Raw genomic sequence first — 14711 nt, forward strand, 5'->3', positions numbered from 1 at the left:
TTTGCTATAAATTCTGTGCCTTAGATTTGTGCCCTCCACAATCACCTGATGAAGGAGCGGCGCTCAGAAAGCTAGTGCTTCTAATTATACCTTTGGACTATAACCTGGTGTTGTGTGATTTTTAACTTTAAAATGTTTGGAATTGAGAGTCTCGCGATGACCACAAATCCATTGATTATTGGAAAAAATGCATCTGGTTCACTAATGTCTTTTAGGGAAGGAGACTGCCATCTTTACCTGGTCTGGTCTACATGTGACTCTTGAACCACAGCAATGTGGTTGACTCTTAACTACCCTCTGGGCAATTAGGGATGTGCAATAAATACTGGCATAGCCTCAAAATAACAAGCACATTTGTACTACATATTCATTATTCAGGTCCAGTTGGATATACAAACTACACACAATGTTTTCAATGTTTAGACACACAATTGTCTTTCATGAATGCCTGATAGTTGTTTTTAACTTGTGCATGTGACCCAATTTTACAACTATGCTCTCAATTTCCCCTGCTATGCTTTTTTTCACACTAGTTAGTTAATCCCTTGAATGAATGGAAAGATAAGCATCAAGGATGAATAAAGTTCTCTGCGTGATAATGTTAGCTTGACGGATTTGACTCAACGGCCTTTGAGGATCAGGAGAAAACCTATAAAATGTTGCCTCGCTGAGGAGATTAAATAAATGAGAAAGAGTCAGTGACAAGGCCAATTATACAAGTTTTTTTTTGTTTGGAAGGATAGCCTTGGTGATCTAAGGGAACTTCCTGAGTTTGTGATGCTGACAGGGAGCCTTGCCTGCTGGCCACACATACTACAGAACTGTGGCTGGAAAATAGTGGGTATCATGCCAGTGTTTTCTTGGTATGTGTGGTTGGTAGACAAGCTTCTGTGCCAGCTACGTGAACTCAAAAAACTGTCCTTAATGTGCCAATAGACAAGAGATTAGTGAAAGAATTGTGTCTGTTTTGAGTTTTCATCTTTATTACTTTTGGTTGTGGGGTGTAGGTTTTGAAGTAGGTGGAGACAAGTATATATTTCTCCTGAGGAAACTGGATGCAATTTGGAAGTTCACTGATTTACAGTAAAGAAATTAAATAAGGTGGTTATAATGCAAAAATTTGTTTTAATAGACACTTCGGAGTTATAATAAAACATTGTTACATTGTTATTTGCCTTACTGTTTGTTAGCACTCCTATTGTCACAAACATAAAAGGAAACACTGGAATCCACCTCCATCTTCCTCAGTTGTGAATTTAATTGTGTATCTTTCATTAACATTATTGTGGAAATGGCTTATATTTGGATGAATGACCACATGCGTGCCACTCTTATACAGCTGTCAACTTTTTGGGAACAGTTTTCCTGATGCTTCCATATTGCTGGAAGTACTGGAGTTAAGTTTTGCAAACCCATTCTTAAAGCATTAAGTTTGTTCATAACTGTCATTGCTAAAAGAGATGTGGTTAGGAGACAGGCGAAGGCTTTTACAGTGGCACTGAGAGGAAAGTGAACATTTGTTGGAATTCCTGTGCATGTTTTGAGTATTGCTTCTATCACAGAAATGGTTTCCTGTGCTGGATTGTTTACATACATGGATGTAATATCAAAAGAGATTATTGCTTCATCCTCTCCAATACTTAGGCTTGTGATGTGTTCAGCAAAGCAGGAGGAAGCTGTGGCCATGCTTTCACTTCCTGACAATATGGTCTAGGAATCACTGTAAGATATTTGGCAGCAACAGATGAGGCTGTGCCAGCACATGAAACGATAGATCAAGCTGGAATAGCTTTTTTAAAAAAAAAGCCTACACTGATGCAAAACAATCTGAACCTAATATACACTGCAAAAAAAGCACTGTTTAAAGCAAACAAAATGATCATGAAAATTATAGCACATGGGCGTATCCTTTTTGTTTATTTCTATTTGTAACCTTCAAAAAAGAGAAAACAAAGTTGTCAGAAATTGGAGACTCAGTTGTACTTCTGCCAGTTCCAACTTCCATCGGTTGACGGTGTGATAACAACAATACAAAACTTATATACAATAGCTATAGAGTGTAAACAAGCCCTTCAGCCCAACAAGTCCACACTGATCCAGATCCTTTACTACTCTACATTTATCCCACACTAATGCATCTAACTTGCACATCCCTGAACACTGTAGGCAATTTAGCATGGCTAGTTCACCTAACCTGCACATCTTTGGACTATGGGAGAAAACCAGAAGAAACCCTCACAGACACAGCAAGAATGTGCAAACTCCACACAGACAGTCAACCGAGGGTGGAATTGATGCCAGGTGCCTGGCGCTGTGAGGCAACAGTGCTAACCACTAAGCCACCATACCACCCAGGACTGTGCCAGGATGAAATGTAAAACAGTGTCTCAATAAGTTTTCAAATCTTCATTCCATTGCAGTTAACAAAACAAAATTATATCATGCTCCCCATCTGAAGAAAATGGCAAAAAGCACTTTTTCAAGAAGGAGGAAATGTACATCTTGGAGCCTGAGCGTGCAGAGAAATGAGAGGATTGGAAATGTTAACATAGTGTACTGAAGGGATAGGATAAGTAGAATTTTGAAAGCTGGCTTACTTTACGTTGCACCAAACTGGTGAATAATTCCAGAAGCAGGAATATAATGGCTGAACACAGCAATTTTAAATCATGGGGTGGACAAAGCAAGGATTGAGGAGAAGTCCAGTTTTGGGGACGAAGATTTGAGCAAAGGTACATGTACACTCAACAGACATAATCCAATGGGGGAAATTATTTGAAAACAAAATTTTAAGTTGAAATATTAGTGTACTGTTTGATTAAACTTGCCTGATCACAGATCTTTTTACAGTGCTTGATTGTTTCTTCATATTTTTCTCCTTTTGAAACATGGAAACAAACAAGTTGAACTCTAAAACAAGCCTTGATGTATATTGGTTTGTTATTGAGAATTAGTTCATTAAAAATAAAGCATTTGCTTAAGAGGCACAAACGTATGTTTGATTATACTTTTCTGATCACAGATCCTCATACAATGCTTGATCACTTTAGCCTGTAAATAGAGCAAAGGAACCAAGAGATTGGCTGCTGACTCTCAGAAAGAAAATTCTGGAGACAGGTAAGACATGTTGCTCTTAGGTGTGACTACATGTGCATTGAAAGCCCTGCAAAGTTCTAAAATTTTCAAGTCAAATGCGTAAACTGTTTGTGTTTAGGACTATCTCTGTATTACTCTGAGCTAAATGAGACATAGAGAGACTTCACCCAAACATAACAAATAAGGCACAGAGAGACAGAAAATCTAGACAGGAGTCAAGTAAAGTTTTGAATGTGTCATTTTGAACAAGCCAAACTTTTTGGAAGGCTGGTATAAGGACTACACATCAAATGATGTTCAATTTGTAATGAATGTGTGATTTATGAAAATATTCCAGAGATGATAGTATCTTCCAAACAGAGCCTAATATTTTATATTAGCGTTTTGTCTGTAAAGACTCTTGAAAAATAATCTATATTAGTTGATACTTACTTGAGAGTTCTCTGACATTGTTGCACATGTTCTAACAATACATGGTCGGGCAGCTCTTGGTGACTTGATGACTTCAACCTCCAGGATCATTGATCCTGGGAAGTGCCTGATTGACACTCCTATAGCACATGACTCTTACCAACACTCCAGCTAATGGACAAGACAGATTAAATCACTTCCATTAAATACCATGCACCACAATTATTGTTGCACCTGTTGAGACTCTTGGTAGTCTGTATGGAACATGTTTCTAGTTAGTCAGATCAGTATGTGAGATTTTCATTTGAGGGCAAATAAAAGAGTTCATTTTACTAAATTGCAGCATTTAACATCCAATATTCCAGGTAACTTTTTAGGTCAGGCTAAAGTCTACAGACACAACAGTGTAACTTTAACCCTAATTACTAGGCAGAAACTCATGAGATTGGGCGAATCATTCATCTTACGCCACATCCAATATTATTCTATTACCATAAACGGAAAGAAAAACCAGGTGTGGTGTAAATCTGACATTGCAGCTGATTCTCTTCCGAATGTTCTCTGTTTAAAATTCCCCCAAAGTGTGCAAGAGCTTCATTTCAAAACAATGTATTGTAAAATGTGTTAAAGCTATGTAAGGCAATATCCTTTTTGTCCAGAATGAGATAATGATATAAGTTGCTCATTCATTCAGAATAGCTAACAGAAACTAAATTGTTAATGAATTTCTTAAAGACAATTTAAGGGCATTTTTCAGAATCGATTTATTAGATACAGCCCAATGGGAAAGAAAACTTCTAAGCGGGACACCCACCATCTGTGGTTAACTAAAAATGTTAAAGCTAATATGAAACTGAAAGAAAAGCATACAATTGCTCATGGGTAACAAGTCAGAAGATAGGACAGAATGTAACAAACAGCAATGAATATCTAAAAGATTAAGGCAGACAGAAAATTAAGAATATAAAGGAAAGCCAGCTAGAAACATAAAAATAGGTAGTAGGAGTTTCAATAAATATTTTAAAAATAAAGGAGTTGATGCACAAGTTCATCCTAAGAAAGTGAGCAAACAGAATTAATAACAGCAAATAGAAAATGGAAGATGTATTGAACAGATATTTCACACTGGTCTCCTTCCTATCAGAAAGATGTTGTGAAACTTGAAAGGGTTCAGAAAAGATGTACAAGGATGTTGCCAGGTTTGGAGGATTTGAGCTATAGGGAGAGGCTGAACAGGCTAAGGCTGTTTTCTCTGGAGCATCGGAGGCTGAGGGGTGACCTTATGAGGTTTATAAAATTATGAGAGACATGGATAGAATAAATAGACAAAGTCGTTTCCCTGGGGTTGGGGAGTCCAGAACTAGAGGGCATAGGTTTAGGGTGAGAGGGGAAAGTTACAAAAGAGACCTAAGGGGCAACTTTTTCACACAGAGGGTGGTACGTGTATGGAATGAACTGCCAAAAGATGTGGTGGAGCATGGTACAATTGCAACATTTAAAAGGCATTTGGATGGGTATATGAATAGGAAGAGTTTGGAGGGATATGGGCCGGGTGCTGGCAGGTGGGATTAGATTGGGTTGGGATATCTGGTCTGCATGGACAGATTGGACTGAAGGGTCTGTTTTCATGCTGTACATCCCTATGACTCTATGACTGTAAAGATACAAGAAAGATCCCAGAAAAGAACATAGCATCAGAAAATGAAGGAAAAGTGGGACTTAAGAAGATTATAGCTACTAATGAATTAGTACTAAGTAAATTGATGGAACTGTACGATGGTGAGTCCACAGGCCTGGGTAGCTTTCATCTTAAGGTCTGAAAAGACATGGCTTGTAAGTTAGTAGATCAGTTGATTTTAATTTTCCAAAACTCTTTGGATTGAAAGAAGCTTCCATTGGATTGGAAAATGGCAAATGTAACATCATTCAAAAAGGGGGAGAGACAGACGTCAGTAAACTTCAGGCCAGTTAGCTTTACATCTGTCATCAGGAAAATGTTAAAAGATATTGTACCTGTCAGGCAGGGAGGAAAGGGTCGTGCGAGGGAGCCGTGGTTTAATAAGGAATTGGAATCCCTTGTTAAATGGAAGAGGGCGGCCTATCTCAAGATGAGACGTGAAGGTTCAATTGGGGCGATTGAGAGTTATAGGGTAGCCAGGAAGGACCTGAAGAGAGAGCTAAGAGCAGCAAGGAGGGGACATGAAAGGTCCTTAGTCGGTAGGATTAGGGAAAACCCTAAGGCTTTCTATAGGTATGTTAGGAATAAAAGAATGACTAGGGTAGGAATAGGTCCAGTCAAGGATAGTAGTGGGAAGTTGCGTGTGGAGGCGGAAGAGATTGGGGAGACACTGAATGAATACTTTTCTTCAGTATTTACTCAGGAACAGGGCATTGTCGTCGATGTGAATACTGAGTCACAAATAAGTAGAATGGATGGCTTTGAGGTATGTAGAGAAGAGGTGTTGGAAATCCTGGAAAAGGTGAAAATAGATAAGTCCCCTGGGCCTGATGGCATTTATCCTAGGATTCTCTGGGAAGCAAGGGAGGAGATTGCAGAGCCATTGGCCTTGATTTTTATGTCCTCTTTGTCTACTGGAGTAGTGCCAGAAGACTGGAGGATAGCAAATGTGGTTCCCTTGTTCAAAAAGGGGAGTAGGGATAACCCTAGTAACTATAGGCCGGTGAGTCTCACTTCTGTTGTGGGCAAAGTCTTAGAGAGAATTGTAAGGGATAGGATTTATGCACATCTGGATAGGAATAATGTGATCAAGGATAGTCAGCATGGTTTTGTGAAGGGCAGGTCGTGCCTCACAAACCTTATTGAATTCTTTGAAAAGGTGACGAAGGAGGTTGATGAGGGGAAAGCGGTAGATGTGGTATATATGGATTTTAGTAAGGCGTTTGATAAGGTTCCCCATGGTAGGCTACTGCAGAAAATACGGAGATATGGCATTGAGGGTGAGTTGGAGGTTTGGATTAGGAATTGGCTGGATGGAAGAAGACAGAGGGTAGTAGTTGATGTTGAAACTTTATTGCTGGAACAGCACAGCAGGTCAGGCAGCATCCAGGGAACAGGAGATTCGACGTTTCGGGCACAGGCCCTTCTTCAGGAATGAGCAGAGAGTGTTCAGCAGGAGAAGATAAAAGGTAGGGAGGAGGGACTTGGAGGAGGGGAGTTGGAAATGTGATAGGTGAAAAGAGGTCAAGGTGAGGGTGATAGGTCGGAGTAGGATGGAGGCGGAGAGGTCAAGAAGAAGACTGCAGGTCAGGAAGGCGGTGCCGGGCTGGAGGGATCCGGCTGAGACAAGGTGGGGGGAGGGGGGATGAAGAAACTGGTGAAGTCCAAGTTCATCCCCTGCGGTTGGAGGGTTCCCAGTCGGAAGATAAGACGCTCCTCCTCCGACCGTCGGGTTGTTGTGGTTTGGCGGTGGATGAGTCCAATGACCTGCATATCCTCGGTGGAGTGGGAGGGGGAGTTGAAATGCTGTGCCACAGGTTGGTTGGGTTGGTTCGTCCGGGTGGCCCAGAGGTGCTCTCTGAATCGCTCCGCAAGTAGGCGGCCTGTCTCCCCAATATAGAGGAGGCCACACCGGCTGCAGCGGATGCAGTAGATGATGTGGGTGGAGGTGCAGGTGAATCTGTGGCGGATATGGAAGTTTCCCTTGGGGCCTTGGAGAGAAGTGAGGGGGGAGGTGTGGGCGCAAGTGTTGCACCTCCTGCGGTTGCAAGGGAAGGTGCCGGGAGTGGAGGTTGGGTCGGTGGGGGGTGTGGATCTGACAAGGGAGTCGCGGAGGGAGTGGTCTCTACGGAAAGCTGATAGGGGAGGGGAGGGAAATATATCCTTGGTGCTGGGGTCTGTTTGGAGGTGGCGGAAGTGACGGCGGATGATGCGCTGTACATGGAGATTGGTGGGGTGGTAGGTGAGGACCAGTGGGGTTCTGTCCTGGTGGCGGTTGGAGGGGCGGGGCTCAAGGGCGGAGGAGCGGGAAGTGGAGGAGATGCGGTGGAGGGCACCGTCGACCACGTCGGGGGGGAAATTGCGGTCCTTAAAGAAGGAGGCCATCTGTGTTGTACGTATTTTGAACTGGTCCTCCTGGGAGCAGATGCGGCGGAGACGAAGGAATTGGGAGAATGGGATGGCGTTTTTACAGGGGGCAGGATGGGAGGAGGTGTAGTCCAGGTAGCTGTGGGAGTCGGTTGGTTTGTAGTAGATGTCCGTGTTGATTCGGTCGCCTGAGATAGAAACAGAAAGGTCTAGGAAGGGGAGGGAGGAGTCCGAGACTGTCCAGGTGAATTTGAGGTCGGGGTGGAAGGTGTTAGTGTAGTGGATGAACTGTTCAACCTCCTCGTGGGAGCACGAGGTAGCGCCGATACAGTCATCAATGTAGCGAAGAAAAAGATGGGGGGTGGGGCCAGTGTAGTTGCGGAAGATGGATTGTTCCACATACCCTACGAAGAGGCAGGCATAGCTGGGGCCCATGCGGGTGCCCATCGCTACATTGATGACTGTTGTTGACAGTGAGGAAGGATGTGGCAGGTTACAGCAGGATATAGAGAAGCTGCAGAGCTGGGCAGAAAGGTGGCAAATGGAATTCAATGTAGCTAAGTGTGAGGTGATTCACTTTGGGAAGAATAACAAAAAGATGGGGTACTGGGCTAATGGTCGGATACTTGGTAGTGTGGATGAGCAGAGGGATCTTGGTGTCCATGTACACAGATCTCTGAAAGTTGCCACCCAGGTAAATAGTGCAGTGAGGAAGGCATATGGCGTACTGGCTTTTATTGGTAGAGGAATTGAGTTCCGGAGTCCTGAGGTCATGATGCAGTTGTATAAGACTCTGGTGCGGCCGCATCTGGAATCTTGTGTGCAGTTTTGGTCGCCATACTATAGGAAGGCTGTGGAGGCACTGGAACGGGTGCAGAGGAGGTTTACCAGGATGTTGCCTGGTATGGAAAGAAGATCGTATGAGGAAAGACTGAGACACTTGGGGCTGTTTTCATTAGAGAAAAGAAGGTTTAGGGGTGACTTGATTGAGGTGTACAAGATGATTAGGGGGTTAGATAGGGTTGACAGTGTGAACCTTTTCCCGCGTATGGAGTCGGGTATTACAAGGGGGCATAGCTTTAAATTAAGGGGGGGTAGATATAGGACTGAAGTTAGGGGTAGGTTCTTCACTCAGCGAGTCGTAAGTTCATGGAATGCCCTGCCAGTAGCAGTGGTGGACTCTCCCTCTTTATGGGCATTTAAGCGGGAATTGGATAGGTATATGGAGGATAGTGGGTTAGTATAGGTTAGGTGGGCTTGGATCGGCGCAACATCGAGGGCCAAAGGGCCTGTACTGCGCTGTATTCTTCTATGTTCTATGTTCTATATTATTAAAGACAAATTTTTCCTGATGTGAACCTGTCCATGCCGACCAGATATCCCAACCCAATCTAATCCCACCTGCCAGCACCCGGCCCATATCCCTCCAAACTCTTCCTATTCATATACCCATCCAAATGCCTTTTAAATGTTGCAATTGTAGGACGGGAAAAATTTCTGGCTGTAAGAGCTGCTCCTTTTTTTGAGGTATTTTAGGTGTTGGAGGTGATTTCCTCAAATTCTAGGAGCAGCAATTACTGTTTTATATGCTGTTGCATTGTTTTGGAACTTTGGGAAAAAAAAGGTCAAAACAACAGCAGTTTAAAAGGGAGAAGGGCAAACAAAGGAAGCACATGGTGAGGACAGTGCAAGAGAGAGAGAGAGAGAGAGAGAACCTGCACAGTTACTGCCTTTGCTGTTTGAATTCGTGTATCGCTGGACATCGGAGTGCATCTGGGAAAATTAACAAATAGTGAAATTCACAACTAATCTTGGAGGAACTGTTGGGCGGAGTTCACAGCACAGAATCAGATAAGTTAATTGTTGTTTTAAGTCTGTCAAAGAGAAAGGCTGCAGTAGTGAGTATAGTGGATTCTTTCTTGATTATATGTTTTTGGAGATAAGTCTCTTGACTAAACTTAAAATATAAGCCACAGCTATTAATTTAACCTGGGGCAGTATTTGTAGAGGAATAAGATGGTGTTATTTTCTGGGTCTGTAGATTGTGAAGGAGCAAAAATGACCTTTGCAGTGATGTGTACTTCTTGTCAGATGTGGGAGTTTAAAGAGAATTTAAGGGTTACTGCGGATTATATCTGCCATTAATGCTGTTGGATGCAAATCTTATCAGATCGAGTGAATCGGTTGGAGAGACAGATAGAAGCGATGAGGAATTTGCAACAGCTACAGAATGTGATGGATGGCAGTTATAGAAAGGCGGAAAGTCTCAGATACAGTCACATAGATGGGTTAACTCCAGGAAGGATAAGAGAGGTAGGCAGCTAGAGCAGGAGTCTTTTGTGGATATACCCATTTCAAAGAGGTATGCTGTTTTGGAAAATGTAGGGGGTGATGGATTCTCAGAGGAATGTAGCACGAACTGCCAAGTTTCTGGTATTAAGACTGGCTCTAATGCAATGAGGGGTACGTCGGCTTCCAAGAGATCAATTGTGTTAGGGGATTCTGTAGTCCGAGGTACAGACAGATGTTTCTATGGCCAGCAGAGAAAAAGCAGAATGGTGTGTTGTTTCCCTGGTGCCAGGATCAAGGAGGTCTCAGAGAGGGTGCAGAATGTTCTCACGTGGGAGAGGGGCCAGGAGGAGGTCATTGTCCACATCTGAGACAGGTACAGCTGAAAACAGAAGTGAGTCAAACAGTCAGGGACAAGGTAGAACTAATAAATTAAACTGCATTTATTTCAATGCAAGGGGCCTAACAGGGAAGGCAGATGAATTCAGGGCATGGTTAGGAACATGGGACTGGGATATCATAGCAATTATGGAAACATGGCTCAGGGATGGGCAGGACTGGCAGCTGATGCAAATGCTACAGGAAGGATAAAAAGGGAGGCAAAAGAGAAGGGGGAGTGGCATTTTTGATAAGGAATAACATTATAGCTGTGCTGAGGGAGGATATTCCCAGAATTACATCCAGGGAAGTTATTTGGGTGGAACTGAGAAATAAGAAAGGGATGATCACCTTATTGGGATTGTATAATAGACCCCCCCAATAGTCAGAGTGAAATTGAGAAACAAACTTGTCAGGAGATCTCAGCTATCTGTAAGAATAATAGGGTGGTTATGGTAGGGGATTTTAACTTTCCAAACATCAACTGGGACTGCCATAGTGTTAAAGGTTTAAATGGAGAAGAATTTGTTAAGTGTGTACAAGACAATTTTCTGATTCAGTATGTGGATGTACCTACTAGAGAAGGTGAAAAACTTGACCTACTCTTGCAAAATAAGACAGGGCAGGTGACTGAGGTGTCAGTGGGGGAGCACTTTGGGGCCAGTGACCATAATTCTATTTGTTTTAAAATCGTGATGGAACAGGAGAGACCAGATCTAAAAGTTGAAGTTCGAAATTGGAGAAAGGCCAATTCTGACGGTATTAGGTAAGAACTTTCAAAAGCTGATTGGAGGCAAATGTTCGCAGGTAAAGGGATGGCTGGAAAATGGGAAGCCCTCAGAAATGAGATAACAAGAATCCAGAGAAGGTATATTCCTGTCAGGGTGAAAGGGAAGGCCGGTAACCAGAGGGAATGCTGGATGGCTAAAGAAATTGAGGGTTTGGTTAATAAAAAGAAGGAAGCATATGTCAGGTACAGACAGGATAGATTGAGTGAATCCTTAAGAAGAGTATAAAGAAAGTAGGAGTATACTTAAGAGGGAAATCAGGAGGGCAAAACGGGGACATGAGATAGCTTTGGCAAATAGAATTAAGGAGAATCCAAAGGGTTTTTACAAATATATTAAGGACAAAAGGGTAACTAGGGAGAGAATAAGGCCCCGCAAAGATCAACAAGGTGGCCTTTATGTGGAGCCACAGAAAATGAGGGAGATACTAAATGAATATTTTGCATCAGTATTTACTGTGGAAAAGGATATGGAAGATACAGACTGTAGGGAAATAGATGGTGACATCTTGCAAAATGTCCAGATTTCAGAGGAGGAAGTGCTGGATGTCTTGAAACGGTTAAAGGTGGATAAGTCCCCAGGACCTGATCAGATGTACCCGAGAACTCTGTGGGAAGCTAGAGAAGTGATTGCTGGGCCTCTGGCTGAGATATTTGTATCATCGATAGTCACAGGTGAGGTGCCGAAAGACTGGAGGTTGGCAAACGTGGTGCCACTGTTTAAGAAGGGTGGTAAGGACAAGCCAGGGAACTATTGACCAGTGAGCCTGACCTCAGTGGTGGGCAAGTTGTTGGAGGGAATCCTGAGGGACAGGATGTACATGTACTTGGAAAGGCAAGGACTGATTCAGGATAGTCAACATGGCTTTGTGCGTGGGAAATCATGTCTCACAAACTTGATTGAGTTTTTTGATGAAGTAACAAAGAAGATTGATGAGGGCAGAGCAGTAGATGTGATCTATATGGACTTCAGTAAGGCGTTCGACAAGGTTCCCCATGGGAGACTGATTAGCAAGGTGAAATCTCATGGAATACAGGGAGAACTAGCCATTTGGATACAGAACTGGCTCAAAGGTAGAAGACAGAGGGTGGTGGTGGAGGGTTGTTTTTCAGACTGGAGGCCTGTGACCACTGGAGTGCCACAAGGATTGGTGCTGGGTCCTCTACTTTTTGTCATTTACATAACTGATTTGGATGTGAGCATAAGAGGTACAGTTAGTAAGTTTGCAGATGACACCAAAATTGGAGGTGTAGTGGACAGCGAAGAGGGTTACCTCAGATTACAACAGCATCTGGACCAGATGGGCCAATGGGCTGAGAAGTGGCAGATGGAGTTTAATTCAGATAAATGCGAGGTGCTGCAATTTGGGAAAGCAAATCTAAGCAGGACTTATACTCTTAATGGTACGGTCCCAGGGAGTGTTGCTGAACAAAGAGACCTTGGAGTGCAGGTTCATAGCTCCTTGAAAGTGGAGTCGCAGGTAAATAGGATAGTGAAGAAGGCGTTTGGTATGCTTTCCTTTATTGGTCAGAGTATTGAGTACAGGAGTTGGGAGGTCATGTTGCGGCTGTACAGGACATTGGTTAGGTCACTGTTGGAATACTGCATGCAATTCTGGTCTCCTTCCTATCGGAAAGATGTTGTGAAACTTGAAAGGGTTCAGAAAAGATCTACAAGGATGTTGCCAGGGTTGGAGCTACAGGGAGAGGCTGAACAGGCTGGGGCTGTTTTCCCTGGAGTGTCGGAGGCTGAGGGGTGACCTTTTAGAGGTTTACAAAATTATGAGGGGCATGGATAGGATAAATAGGCAAAGTCTTTTCCCTGGGGTTGGGGAGTCCAGAACTAGAGAGCATAGGTTTAGGGTGAGAGGGGAAAGATATAAAAGACCTAAGGGGCAACTTTTTCATGCAGAGGGTGGTACGTGTATGGAATGAGCTGCCAGAGGATGTGGTGGAGGCTGGTACAATTGCAACATTTAAGAGGCATTTGGATGGGTATATGAATAGGAAGAATTTGGAGGGATATGGGCCAGGTGCTGGCAGGTGGGACTAGATTGGGTTGAGATATCTGGTCAGCATGGATGGGTTGTACCAAAGGGTCTGTTCCCATGCTGTACATCTCTATGACTCTATGACAAATGTTAAAATCAGACCCTTTGGTAAATTCAGGATAATCAGGCACAGTCAACATGGTTTTGAGAACGATAAATTATGTTTAACCAACGTGTTGTATTCTTTGAAAAGATAATGTGTTTTGGATTAAATGGAATTATACTTAGATTTCCAGAAAATATTTGAGAAGTTTCCACAACAAAGATGATTGTGTACAATAAAAGGTTTGTAGCTTTACAAATTGGCATGGAATAAAGATTGGCTAGCCAGCAAGAAACTGTGATTGGCATAAATGTGTCATTTTCTGATGAGCAAAATGTAATGAATGGTGTGCCACAAGGATCATTGTTAGATTCTTGCCATTTTACAATTTCTATAAATAACTTTGAAGGCACTGAAGGTATGGTTCTGAAATTTGCTGACAAGACAAAAATAAATCGGAAAATAAGTGCGTAAAGGATATCAGGAAACTACATAATGATATAAATAGCTTAAGTGAATTGGTAAAGATCTTGCAAAAGGAGTATAATGTAGGAAAATGTGAAATTGTCTACTTTGGCAAGAAGAGTATAAAACTACGAATGATCTAAATGATTAGTGATTGCAGAGCTCTAAGTTGCAGAGAGATCTGGGTGTCCTAGTGCATGAATTGTAAAAGGTTAGGAACAAGTACAGCAAGTAATCAGAAAAAACTAACAATGCTATTTTTTATCACAAGCAAAAGATTAATTACAAAATTTTGGAGGTTATGCTTCAATTACACACGGCACTGGAGTACTGTGTACTGTTTTGGTCTTTATTTAAGGAAGATTATTAATGCATTAGAACAGTTCAGAGAGAGTTCATTAGGGAGATACTTAGAATGGGCAGGTTGTCTTAAGAAGAAAACTGGACAGGTTCGTCTTCTAAACAATGAACTTCAAAAGCATAAGCAGTGATTTGTTTTAAATATATAAATTCCAAAGGGATCTTGACAGTAAACACATTAAAAGAACTCTTGTAGGTTCATCAGGAACTAGTGGTCACTGTTTAAAAATCAGGAGACACTTATATAAAACATTGACAAGGAGATGTTTTTTCTCACAGAGAATTGTGAGTCTTTGAACTCTTTCTGAAAATATGGTGGAAGCTTTAAGACAGAGATAGATAGATTTTTGACAAACAAAGGGCTGAAAGTTCATGAGGTGCAGAATGAAATGTGGAGTGGTTCAATATACCACGGTCTTATTCAGGGAGCAGGTTTAACAGCAAATTGTCCTACTTTGATTTGTTTGCTTGTTTTTTTGGATGTAGTTCTTCTTTTATAAACTGTCATTTCCATTTGCTAACAGAATTTTAATTTCCTTTTGAACATTTTTCTGGTCTTTGTATAGCTCATAAGAAATATTTATGTTTTGTAAAGGAAAAATCAAAAGTATCCAGATATTCTTTGACAAACCCAATTGCAATTGTAGATTGACAAAAAAGCATGCACTATGCAAACTGGCCATAACTCATGTGTACAACTAGCTTAAGGGAATTGTGGCAGTTGTTCAGTGAAGTTATAATTAATGTAATCTGGAATCTTCAAAATGCCCCATGTCGAGTGACACG

The 14711-nt window shown here is 42.2% G+C and overlaps 1 long non-coding RNA gene across 1 annotated transcript in view; it reads left to right on the forward strand.

Moving 5' to 3' along the window:
- LOC122541046 (uncharacterized) overlaps positions 1–14711 on the forward strand; it is a 32686-nt gene that overhangs the window by 10139 nt on the left and 7836 nt on the right. Inside the window, exon 3 of the long non-coding RNA XR_006309496.2 lies at positions 3023–3117. This is a non-coding gene — a long non-coding RNA (uncharacterized LOC122541046). The remainder of the gene's footprint in view (positions 1–3022; positions 3118–14711) is intronic.

This window comes from Chiloscyllium plagiosum, unplaced genomic scaffold (genome assembly GCF_037043375.1).
Source record: "Chiloscyllium plagiosum isolate Xiang-an unplaced genomic scaffold, Cpla_swu_hap1 HiC_scaffold_39, whole genome shotgun sequence".
NCBI lineage: Eukaryota > Metazoa > Chordata > Chondrichthyes > Orectolobiformes > Hemiscylliidae > Chiloscyllium > Chiloscyllium plagiosum.